Source organism: Phodopus roborovskii, unplaced genomic scaffold, assembly GCF_943737965.1.
Source record: "Phodopus roborovskii unplaced genomic scaffold, PHOROB, whole genome shotgun sequence".
NCBI classification, from domain to species: domain Eukaryota; kingdom Metazoa; phylum Chordata; class Mammalia; order Rodentia; family Cricetidae; genus Phodopus; species Phodopus roborovskii.
Genome location: NW_026126412.1, coordinates 3,707,700 through 3,720,252, shown reverse-complemented (window position 1 = coordinate 3,720,252; position 12,553 = coordinate 3,707,700). Strand labels below are relative to the sequence as shown.

Here is a 12,553-nt window from a genome sequence, read left to right as displayed (position 1 = left end):
TCCTGGTTCTGCCAATTTCCACATGATGTGAGTCATTCAGGCTCTGGAAAAGGAAAGAGTTCCTGTTCTATCTTCTAGAATGATACATAGATTTTGGCTCCAATGTATTCTGCTAGTAATTGGGGGAAGGACACATTTTTGAATGCCCCAAATAAATTTTTTTCACTAGACCCAACTCCTTTGTTCTTTGATATCATTTTTCTCTTGAATTCTTGATTTATTTACTTGCTTTGATAACACAAGTCTCACTCCATTGCTTACACAGGCCTAGAACTCCTGGGCTCATATGATCCTCCTGCCTTAGTTTGAAGAGCTGAGGCTTTGGGAATTCCCTTCTGTGCCCTGATAGCCATTTTCAACTCTCTTTCTCCCTTCTGAGCCCTGCTATATAGAAAGCTGAATGGAACCAGAGCTTGCCAACATAGTAACAGGAAAGAAGAGCTATAAGGAAGCAAGATATCCTTTCGTTTTAATAGGTAGATCCTCCATACTCTTCCAATATTTCTGTCCACCAAATACTCTGTGTCCAGATGTTTGAGTTTCTCTGACTTGGCAAGCTTCTCACTCAACATAACTGTGAATTCAACTGACTTTCAGCAGCCCTACCTACAAAAGGGGTGACCTCAAATAGCCCTCTACACAAGCCCTCAACTGCACAAGCCTTCAACTATTTTTCCTTAATCGCTCTATTGCTGGTTTAGCTGTATAGCTAGTCTGTTAAAAAGTTAAACTCTGACAAGGTTGTCATGCTTAAACCCAGGACAGCCTTTTCTTTTGGTCTGGCTGATTTTAATTTCTCAATTAGTCACAAAGTATTCTTACATTCTCGAAGCTCACATATGGGTCAGGAATTGCCAAGTGTTTCATATAAATGAACTCATTGCATTTTAACATAATCTCGTAAGTATTATTGTAATTCCTAGCTTAAAGATGAGCAAAATGAGGCACAGAAAAGTTCGTGACATGGACAAGATCATGAGAAGTGAACACCCTGGGACTCAGACTACTTTAGTGACTGAAACATTGTGTTCTAAAGAATCTCAGGCTTTTGAATAATTATTATATCTCCTATGTGTTTCCTTTCTGCCACACACATTATAAATGTCCTTTGTCATAAAAATAAAGTCACAGGTAGTGGAACACTGAGAGGATTCAGTGTGCATCTCATAGAATGAAAATAAACTAAACAGTTGAAGGACAGAGGACTGCTACTCTAGGGGTGTTAGCCTATAAGATGCATGTGCTTTCTTTTAGAATGCTAGAACTAAATAGATAGGTCAGGTTCTGTGGCCCAATAGCAGCCATGGTCTGGGCTGATGTTCATGGCTCATGTTATCACAGGTGGTCGCAGGAAACATACTTGTTGAAAGCTGAGGGCTTTGCTGTGCAGTCCCTGCTCCTCGCGGGCTCTGGGATAGCTGCCCCAGCTCCTCCAAGGGAGAACTAACCCTCCTGCTCCCGAGAGAAGGCCCCACCCCTACCATGCTTGGGAAGAACTTGCCTGAATAGCACAGGCCTAGGAGAGCAGGCTCTTCCCCACACCTGAGGGGGCAGCCCCAGTGACTCAGACCTGGGCCTTGAGTTGGCTCACTCTAACACCTGCCCCATCTATGACCTGCTGCAGTATGTGAAGGGACAATAGCCATGGGATCTCCATGACTGGGGAGGGATATCCAAGAAGGGATTCAATGAGGGCCCAGTGATGATGGTGTGCCAGAGGCCTTGGGGCAGTCCAATAATTTATTACAATGAACATTTTTGGGGTGGGGGTGATTCGACAAAAAATATTCTGTGTGACAAATTGCAGTTCCTGGTGCCATTAGAATGAATGAAGAGGTGTTGGAATGATGGAGGAGTGAGGTGGGTGTGGTATTATTTTGTTTATGATCTAACAAATAAAGCTTGCCTGAAGATCAGAGGCAGATGGATCTCTGTTACTTCATGAAATTGATCCAGTCTAAAAAAAAAAAAAAACAGGGCTCACACAAATGTGATATCAGCACTTGGCGTGACACACCTTTAATTCCCAGCACTAAAGAGACAGAGACAGGAAGGGATATGGCTGGGCCGAGAGAGGAACAGAAGGCAGAAGACAGGAGCTCAGTGCAATCTGAAGATTCAGTCTGAGGGCAGGATCACCCCTTTGGTCAGAGCAATGGTGGAGGTAAGAACTCTCTAGTGGCTGGCTGCTTTGCTTCTCTGATCTTTTAGCTGCCCCTCCCCCAATATCTGACTCCGGGTTTTTATTATTAAGACCAATTAGAATTCATGCTATAGGTGGGATTTTGTTTGGTTGGTTGGTATTGAATTAAATTTGGGGGGTTAGGTCATGCTGCAGGGGTGTGGGGAAGATATTAAGGGACTGGAAAATAAGCTGGGCTGAGGTGCACCATGTGAAATTTTCAAAGAGTCAATAAAGGATTATGTAACAAAGAAAAGAAAACCAAAACAGCTCATTGTTCCATTCAATTTATTTTCTCTATTTAAAAATTATTTTGCTGGGTGTTGGTAGTGCACATCTCTAATCCCAGCACTTAGGAAGTGGAGGCTGATGCGAGATGTCCTTCTGTATATATGTTTCTCTTATTGATGAATGAAACACTGATTGGCTGTTAGCCAGGCAGAAAGCATAGGTGGGGCTACAAGACCAGGAAAAAGCTAGGAAGAGAAAGGCTGGGGGAGGGGGTGCTCGAGGAGACGCCATGTAGAAACTGGGAAAATAGGATGCGCCAGGCATTCTCTGGTAAGATAAGGCCATGTAGAAATACATAGATTAGTAGTTGTGGGTTAATAATTAAGAGCTAGTAAGAAGTCTAAGCCATTGGCAAAGTGGCTATGGGACCAGGTGGGACAGAAACCTCCATCTCCAAGATGCAGATGGATCTCGTTAAGTTTGAGGCCAGCCTGGTCTACAGAGTGAATTCCAGGACAGGCTCCAAAGCTATTATTTTTTGAGATTATGATACTATACCATTTCCCCTCCCTCCCTTCAAACTCTCACATATGCCCTCTTATTTTCATTAATTGTTGTTACACACATGTATACAAGTTTATGTGTATAGACAGATAATACTATATGCATAGATGCAACTTGTCAATTCTTATCCACACATTAGATTTTTCCATTAAAAACTGTCATGTGCTCTGATAACAATTACATAAGTACTGATCATTATATATGTTCCAAAATGTCAATCTGAATCTGGTTAAGTATTCATAATAATATACAAAAAAAAAAAAAAAAGAAAGAAAGAAAGAAAGAAAGAAAGAAAGAAAGAAAGAAAGAAAGAAAAAGAAAGAAAGAACGTAAACAGCTTGAAAACTCAGGTGTGGTGGCACAGGCTTTTAGTTCCAGAAGTCAGGAGGGAGAGGCAGGTGGATCTCTGTGAGTTCAAGAGCAGGATGGTCTACATAGTGAGCTCCAGGATGGCCAGGTCCACATAGACTAAAGATCCTGCCTCACCCTCTCCCCACAAAAAATACAAAACAAATAAACAAAAGGCTTCACTGTACCTCCTCTACTAACAATTTATGTATATGTGCATATGAAGCAGAAATTGACAGGTGTTGTGGGATATTTGCACACCGTGTGAAGATAGATCGCTGTGATTGGTTTGATAAAGAGCAAAAGAGACAATAGGTACACAGAAGGAATAGGCAGGACTTGTGGGCAGAGAGAGGAAGTAGGAGGAGATAATCAAGGTGCAGAGGAGCCACCTATGAGACATGGAGGGTGAAGGTAGAGAAATAATGACATCAATAGACCCAAGATAAATCATAAATGGGTGTTTTACTGTTGAACAACCTACACAAACAATAAAGAACTGCCTCAGCCCTTCTGTGCCCTGCAGATCCCATCCACGACCCAAGAGAAAGAGAGTGTGCCCCACCTCAGGCTTCCCAAAGGGGTGTGGCCACCAACACAAATACACTGGCAAGGCTAGATACAGGAGGGAGTTGGACATACAGAATGAAAGAAAGTTAAAAGCCACATGGTAAGATGTAGATTAATAAAAGCAGGTTAATTTAAGTTCTAAGACCTAGCAGAACAAGCCTAAGCCAAGGCTGAGTTTCATAACTAATAATAAGCTGGCAGCCCAAAGAAAAATCTGACTACAAACCAGGAGTCAGAAAGCACACTACAGCTTAGCAAGCAAACAGAATTATCTCTCATATGATATACAACTCAGTCACCAAAACTGGCACTGCTGTATTTTTCAATGTACTTTTTTTCCTATGAAATATTTTCATTTTTAATAACTTTATATGCAACCCCAGATATTTCTGGCTTTAAAAGAACAGTTAACCAAGATAACATAAAAATACATTTTATCATTCTTGATCCCTCAGACATCTCATATCAAAGTTATAAAATTATATATTTTGCCATTAGGACAAATAGTGTTATGAGTTATAGATAATGAATTTTCAAGTACAGTAATATTAATTTAGAAAAGAACATGTCAATTGATATAAAACTTAAGTCAGAGGGCACTTTAAAAAGCAGTTGTACCATGCCACAACTGGGAATAATCCAAAACAGCTTTTGAGACATTAATTACATTTTAAAGGAATTATGTTGTAATGATCAGATAATAAGGATTTGGACATAGCACATACTTTGCATGAAAATGGGTGCTTCTAAAGGATTTAGGATCTTAAGTATGGTCAGAGAGTTTAAGAATTTCTCTTAAATTATTAATAACATTAATTATGTAGCTATTCAGAATGGTGATATTAAAGCACCAGTACTAGTATTAATTAGCTTAGCATTCATTTGATGAAAAGGTCTAGTTATTTGAGTACTCTTTTATAATTTCTAGGGCTAGTGAATAATCACTAGTTTTGTTTCCCTGAATATCCCTTTGAACTGATTATAAACATTTAAGGCCACCGCTCTTCAGAAACAATCAAACAAAATCTTCTTTGGGACCCCTTCAGTTCATATCCAGATTTCTGAAAATCTAGATGCCCCTCAACTGAAGAATGGATGGAGAAAATGTGGTTTGTTTGCTTCATTTTGGTTTGGTTTGTTTATTTTGTCTTGTTTTAACAGCTATGCATTTCTGACCCATGTGCTATTACCATGTCTAAACCCTGAGAAATCTGCTTTTTGCCTCTAGTCCTACAACAGAAATGACAGCATATTTTTCAGTTCCCACCCTAGTTAGTCTACATGGTAGAAGTGAAGTAGTCTTTTGTCTTGACAGTTTACTAAACATGTCTTCCTAACTCTCTTCTTGTTTGTCACAGCATTGTTTCACAGGCTCCTGCAAGGAACACCCCTACCAATTAACTACTTTTTGATCTGACATGAACAGCCGATATAAAGCGGGTTCTGAAAGACAGCTTTCCCACTCATAACTAACTGTTTCAGTGTCAGACCATCACATCAATGATAAATGAATTTAAAACTTAGGATGAAGGCAAATATAGGAAATTTCTGGGACAGACCTATCTATTTAGTTCTAGCATTCTAAAAGAAAGCACATGCATCTTATAGGCTAACACCCCTAGAGTAGCAGTTTTCTGTCCTTCAACTGTTTAGTTTATTTTCATTCTATGAGATGCACAGTAAATCCTCTCAGTGTTCCACTACCAGTGACTTTATTTTTAATTAGCAACAATGGTTCATATAAACTATTAAGTTTCTTGATTGCTGCAACCTTGCTTGTCTCTGCCAAAACACACTGATATTCTTTAGCTTTATGATGAACTTTAGAGTGTACTTTTCCCAAATACATCCTTATCCCTTAAGAAAATAAACTCAAACACCTCTCAGATTCCCTTCTTACTCCCATTCCCTAAAGTAGGCCGCAGACAATTTCTTGAACCTTCATGAACCTTCCATTTTAGGGGTGCCTACCCTAGACCAGGAGGAAGGGAAGTTGCTGACCTCAGAAGTCACACAGAAGTTTCTAGCACCCAGGCTTTGCTCAGTGAACCTATCTATTGGAGATGAGTGATAAACATTTCCTTATCCTGCTATTATACCAAATGGTGTATATCTGTCCATAAAAATACAAATTTCCCCATTCCTTCTGCTCTTGTTTTCCGAAAGCTCTCATTTAATATTCAACTTGTATTACGCCATATGAAATTGTCTTTATTATTAATTTGCCTTTTGTTAAAGGTATCCATAAATGCAAAACCAATACAATGAAAGAAAGCAGTGTTCCCTCCATATAACTATTTCTTACTTTAAACATGTTTTCTGAGCATTGGCAGGTAATACTACTACTGCTGGTTTTGGTAAATTCTCTTTAATAGATTTATTATGTTTGCCTGCTCTGTTTTCAAATAGTTTTATTTATATTTACAATGTTTTCTGCATAGCCATTAAAAATTTTTTTCTGGTCCTCATTGCCTAATTTCTGAAAATCTAGATGCCCCTCAACTGAAGAATGGATGGAGAAAATGTGGTACATTTGCACAATAGAGTACTACTCAGCAGAAAAACACAATGGAATCCTGAAATTCACAGGGATATGGAACTAGAAGAAACCATACTGAGTGAGGTAACCCAGCCACAAAAAGATAAACATGGTATATACTCACTCATCTATAGATTTTAGACATAGAGCAAAGGATTACCAGCCTACAATTCACACCGCCAGAAAATCTAGGAAACAAGGAGGACCCTGAGAGACATACATGGTCCTCTGGAGAAGGGGAAAGGAAGAAGATCTTCCAACAAAATTGGGAGCATGGGGGAGGGGAGAGGGAGTTAGGAAAAGAGAAGGACAGAAGAGCATGGGGAGGTGGGCATGAAGGAACAGGAAGCTTGAGACAGGGAAAGAATAGAGGAGAACAAGAAAAGAGATATGATAATAGAGGGAGCTATTAAAGATGTAAGGAGAAATCTGGCACTAAGGAAATGCCCAGAGATCTACAAGGATAAACCCAACTAACAATCTAAGCAATACTGGAGAGGCTACCTTAAATGCCCTTCCCTGATAATGAGATTGATGACTACTTTATATGCCATCCTAGAATCTTCATCTAGTAGTTGATGGAAACAGCAGCAGATACCTACAGCTTAAAGAGACAAGGAAAAGTGATGAGCAAAGGGGTCAAGACCAGGCTGGAGAACACCATAGAAACTGCTGACCTGAAGAAGGGGAAGCTCATGGACCCCAGTCTGATAGCTGGGAAACCAGCATAGGACTGACCCTGATTGTGGGAGGGAGAGAAGGAGAGGGAACTGGGATAGATATGTAAATAAGAAAATAATAAATAAATAATAAAAGAAAAGAAAAAGAAAAACTCAGTTCTGTCTAGAATGGTCACTGAGTATTCTCAAGGTTTATTTGTTCCCAGGTCTCCTTCCAATCATCCCAAATCTAGCTGCTAGTTCATTCATAAAACAAAGGAAGATCATCACATTTAGCATCACTGATTCATATATCTCTGGATATAATAAATATTTGAGTTTTGTTCTCTTCCTTTTCTGGCAGAGAGCACAAATACTGCTGGAATCTTCTGAGTGACTTTTGTTATTCATGCCTGAACTCCTTCCCATAAGATGATTCTTGATAGACCCCCAGCAGGATTCAGAATGTGAAGTATCCACCAGAAGAACAAGTGGCTTGGTACTTTCAGCCCCCACCCCCTTTTCTCCTATTCTTTTCAACCTCAAAGGAAGATAAATGCATTTAAATTGAGTTCAGTCACCCATAGCCAAGGATTTAATCAATCATGCCTATATAATGTTCAGGGAGCTGTCAAGTTGAATAAGATATCCATGTATTGAGAACACATAGAAACTGTGACACATTCCTCTTTCTTATTTTATCATAGTTACCCTTTTCATTTGACCATTCCCGTGTTGTCTCCTTTTTGATCATTACAAGCTATATTAGTAACTTTTCTCATGGATGCAATAAATTACCAGATAAAGGAAATTTAGGGAAGGAAAATCTTGATTTTGGATTGAAAGGATATTGTCCGTCCTGGCAGGAAAGTGAGTGGGTCTTCCCTACTTAAGGAAATCTTTCTAGAAATGGCATCATGGGCACACCTGCAAGTGTACCTCTTAGATGATTCATGGCACATTTGTTATTTAGTCTGGGGGAGAATTATAGGAACATTTGCATTTCAATTTGGCTGTGCTGAAGTATGGGTCATCTGGAATTACCACAGATAACATCTGAAATAAAGGAAGTTTTTTTTTTTCAGTTAAAATATAATTGTATCACTTCTCTCCTCCACTTTCCTTCATCCAACCTTCCCATGGGAGCCCTCTCAAATTATTGCCCATTTTTTCTTATCGTTACACACACACACACACACACACACACACACACACACACACACACACGGGCATAAACAAAGACACTCACATACAAGCACACACATTTACATATGCATAAATATTTAAGTACAAGAACATGTTTATTGTTGTGCTTGTTCAGATACCATACTATTAAGGTATCATGAATATGTGAATACATATATAGGTTAAGTCAAGTTAAGCCACTGACAATGCTCCCCTCAAGAGCCATGGGCTTCTTAAACAATAACTCCAGTACCAGGCTTGAAAAACCCCCTTTCAACAGATGTGGACCATTACAGAAAACCATTACTGGTTAAAATGCAAAGAACAACTGGCATTGGTGTACTCAGTCCCAGTTGATATGTCTATAACACAAATCCTGCACCAAAAGGCTCAAGAAACACTAATGAGGAGAGGGCAGAAAGATTCTGAAAGCCAGAGGTGCAGGAAATCTGCTGTGAGACTACGTCTCCTAGAAATAACATGAACTAAGGGAAGTCTTAAAGGGACATGCTGTACTAGAGGAGTCAATGTTAGAATGAAAATGAACTGAATTGCAAAACAACCAATTTGTGTTCACCTTGGATACAGGCACTTGGACTCTTACAATTTTATCTGGTAGTTTCCTACTCTAAGGGATTCATGTAGTGCATAGCATGACCAGGCTCTTTATTTGATAGGTATTTCTTCATATTTATTTATATTTTTCAACAACTCTCTTTGATAACTTAAAAGAGTCTTATGGCTTAGATTACCTCTACTAAGGATATATTTAGTACAAAAGTATATCAATAGAAGGTATTTATCCTATCATGTAGATTATTTAAAGGAAACCTATAACCATAGTAATAGCATTTGTGCACTATGTTTAAACAGAAAATGGCTATCTACAGTGTGAATTAAATCAATTTTAATTGCTTTGAAAATTTTTAAACATTATTTTTAAAAATATACCCAGAATGAAAATCAGAAATTAACACCTAAGCTATTGAATAAAAGTTAAAGGTAATAGTTTCGAACTCTTCCTGGTTTCTATCCATAAATAAATAAAATTAGAAAAAAATAATTCAAGTAAGGTCTGATTTTAAAATGTTGTGATTTTAATTATGTGATCCACTCTTTAATATTTACTATTTTGTTACAAAGCCTTGGCAAGATACTTTTAATTCTATAGTTCATTGGAAGGATAATTCACTGATGGTTAAAACAAATTAATCTGAAGCAACTTGAAAATATATTTAAAAAGCAATCAGTAAAAAATCAATGTTGAATGTCTTCATGTTAAATCTAAAATTCTCTCAGCCATTTTAGATTTCCTTCATTGAGAATTCTCTGTTTAGTTCTGTAACAACTTTTTAATTGGATTTGGTTTTTTGATGACCATCTTCTTAAATTCTTTGTATATTTTGGAGATCAGCCCTGTGTCAGATGTAGAGTTGGTGAAGATTCTGGGCTGCCATTTTGTCTTCTTGACTGTGTCCTTTTCCTTCAGAAGCTTCTCAGGTTCAGGAGGTCCCATTAATTGTCTAACTCAAAGTCTGTGCTACTAGTGTTATGTTCAGGAAGTGGTCTCCAGTAGCAATTCATTCAAGGGTACCTCCTACTTTCTCTTCTAAGAGGTTCAATGTGGATGGATTTATGTTGAGGTCTTTGATCCATTTGGACTTAAGTTTTGTGCATGGTGATAGATACGGATCTATCTGCAGTCTTCTACACACCAGTATCCAGTTATGCCAGCACCATTTTTTGAAGACGCTTTCCTTTTTCCATTGTATAGTTTTAGCTTCTTTGTCAAAACTCAGGTGTTTGTAGGTGTGTGGATTAAATCAGGGCTTTCAATTTGATTCCATTGGTCTGGTCTACCTGTCTGTGTTTGTGCCAATACCAAGCTGTTTTCAGGACTATAGCTCTACAACAGCGCTTGAAGTCAGGGATGGTGATACCTCTGGAACTTCCTTTATTGGACAGGGTTGTTTTGGCTATCCTGGGTCTTTTGTTTTTCCATATAAAGTTGAGTATTGCTCTTTTAAGGTCTGTGAAGAACTGTGCTGGGATTTTGATGGGGATTGCATTGAATCTGTAGGTTATTTTTGGTAAGCTTGCAATTTTTACTGTGTTGACCCAACCAATCCAAGAGCATGGGAGATCTTTCAATTTTCTGGTATCTTCTTAGACCATGCTAGGGAAACACACAGAAACAGCTGACCTGAGCACGTGGGAGCTCACGTACCCCAGTCTGACAGCTGGGGACTAGCATGGGACAGAACCAGATCCCCTAAATGTGGGTGTCAGCTAGCAGGCCTGGACAGTCTTGAGGGCCACTGGTAGTGGAGCCAGTATTTATCCCTTGTGAATGAATAGTCTTTGTGAGCCCGTTCCCCATGGAGGGATGCTCTCTTAGCCTAGATACATGGGGGAGGGTATAGGCCCTGCCCCAAATGACTTGACAGACTTTGATGATCCCCCATGGAAGGCCTCACCCTCTGCAGGGAGTGGATGAGAGATAGGATGTGGGGTCAATGGAGAGTACAGGAGGATGGGGATTGCTATGTAAAATAAGAATGTTTCTAATTAAAATAAAATTTATAAAATAAATTCTTCACTAAACTTGCTTCTTCCTTTATTGGCTGTGTAACATATCCCAAACAGAATCTATCATATCAACATAGTCATCATGATGCAAGCTACGGGTAATAGAGAGTGTCAGTGTCAATTTCGCTTTCTCACTTTTGCTTCCCATCACTTCGTCTGATTTTAATAATCCCTGTCAAACCACAAACCGTCCAAATTATGTTCATGACACAGAAGCTTTCAAGGAGCAGACAGAATCTCAACTTTCATTTAGCAACTACAAAAGAAAGCTGTCCAGCTGGACAAATATTATTTCCACACTTGACAATCTGTACAGTTGAGCATACATTTTAATGTGGACTAACCCTGCCAGGAGTTTGATAGGTGCTTCTTGTTTTGTGTAGACTGACTCATAGCATTGTCAGGACTGAAGTGTGCTGTAAGCACTGCACACAGCATTACCTGCTGCAAAGATAAATCACACACCAAAGTTTAGGAATCAAAACCAAACATGCAGTTTATATGTGAGACTGAATATAGGGGGAAGCTTTCTATATTAGAACCTTGGATTACTAAATGGACTCTAAATGTACACAACATATTGTTGATAAAGGTTTTTGAAATGTAACCATAATAACTAAACTTGAAAGTAGTTAAAGTTTTACTCCAAGAATATCGGCTCACAGACTCTAAGGATGACTTCTGAAGTGATTTTTAAAAATCATTTGGGAGTGTTAGGATACATCTTAGTGGTGGAGTGTTTGCTTAGGTTACACAAGTCCCTGGGTTCAATCCTGAGCAGTGCAAAAATAAAACCATTACCACCACCACCAATAACAATAATTACTTTGGAACTGACTCCATTTAAATGTCAGTTTACCAGAAAAGTTTTGACAATTATATAAGTATTGTTCTTGACAAGATACCAAAATACCATTCTTTACTAATCGATATGACTTGCACACTCAATATAAATTTAAAAAAAAAATCAGAGTAAAAGTTATTATGTAAAAGCTGGGGAGAGGGCTCAATTGGTAAAGTGCTTACCATGCATGCATGAGAATCTGAGTTCAATGCTCAGCACTGACATAAAATAGAGGGGCAAGGGTGAGAGGTGGTCTATGCCTGTAATATCCATGCTACAATGGTGAAGCCAGAATAATCCACAGGTCTTGCTTTTAACCGTGGGACTACTGCTTTAATATTTAAAATTTTGTTACACAGCCTTGGTAGTTTACTTTTTAATTTTACAGTTCACTAGAAGGACAATCAATTCACTGGTAGTTAAAACAAATTCATATGAAGTAACTTAAAAATCTATTAGGAAGAACGGACAAGGTCTAGGTTAGTGAAAGACTCTGTCTTAAAAAAATAATGTAGAGAGATTAAGGAAAACACCCTTGATCTCCAACACCTATAAATACACATGAACACATGCAGACACAAATGACAAAAGACTTGCAAAGGAATATTAGAGTAAGAATTATTGTATAAAACTATATGAAGGAGTATTAACTCTTTGAAATTAAGTTTATTAGATATACTGAAAAGTTTTAAACTATATTTCTGGGAACATTTCAAGGCCTAAATTTCTTCTAATTTTCAGGGACTAAACAAATGTCTCATGGTAGTCCTTCCCTGAACTTATAGATCCAGACTGTTCTCCCAGTGGCAACCACTGCCTTAAGAAGACCATGCTCCCTGATG

General features: G+C 38.5%; 1 protein-coding gene across 1 annotated transcript in view; it reads right to left on the bottom strand.

Annotated features, from left to right (window-relative positions):
• The window catches only part of Kiaa0825 (KIAA0825 ortholog), a 404,739-nt gene that overhangs the window by 385,435 nt on the left and 6,751 nt on the right, over nucleotides 1-12,553 (bottom strand). The window lies entirely within an intron of this gene.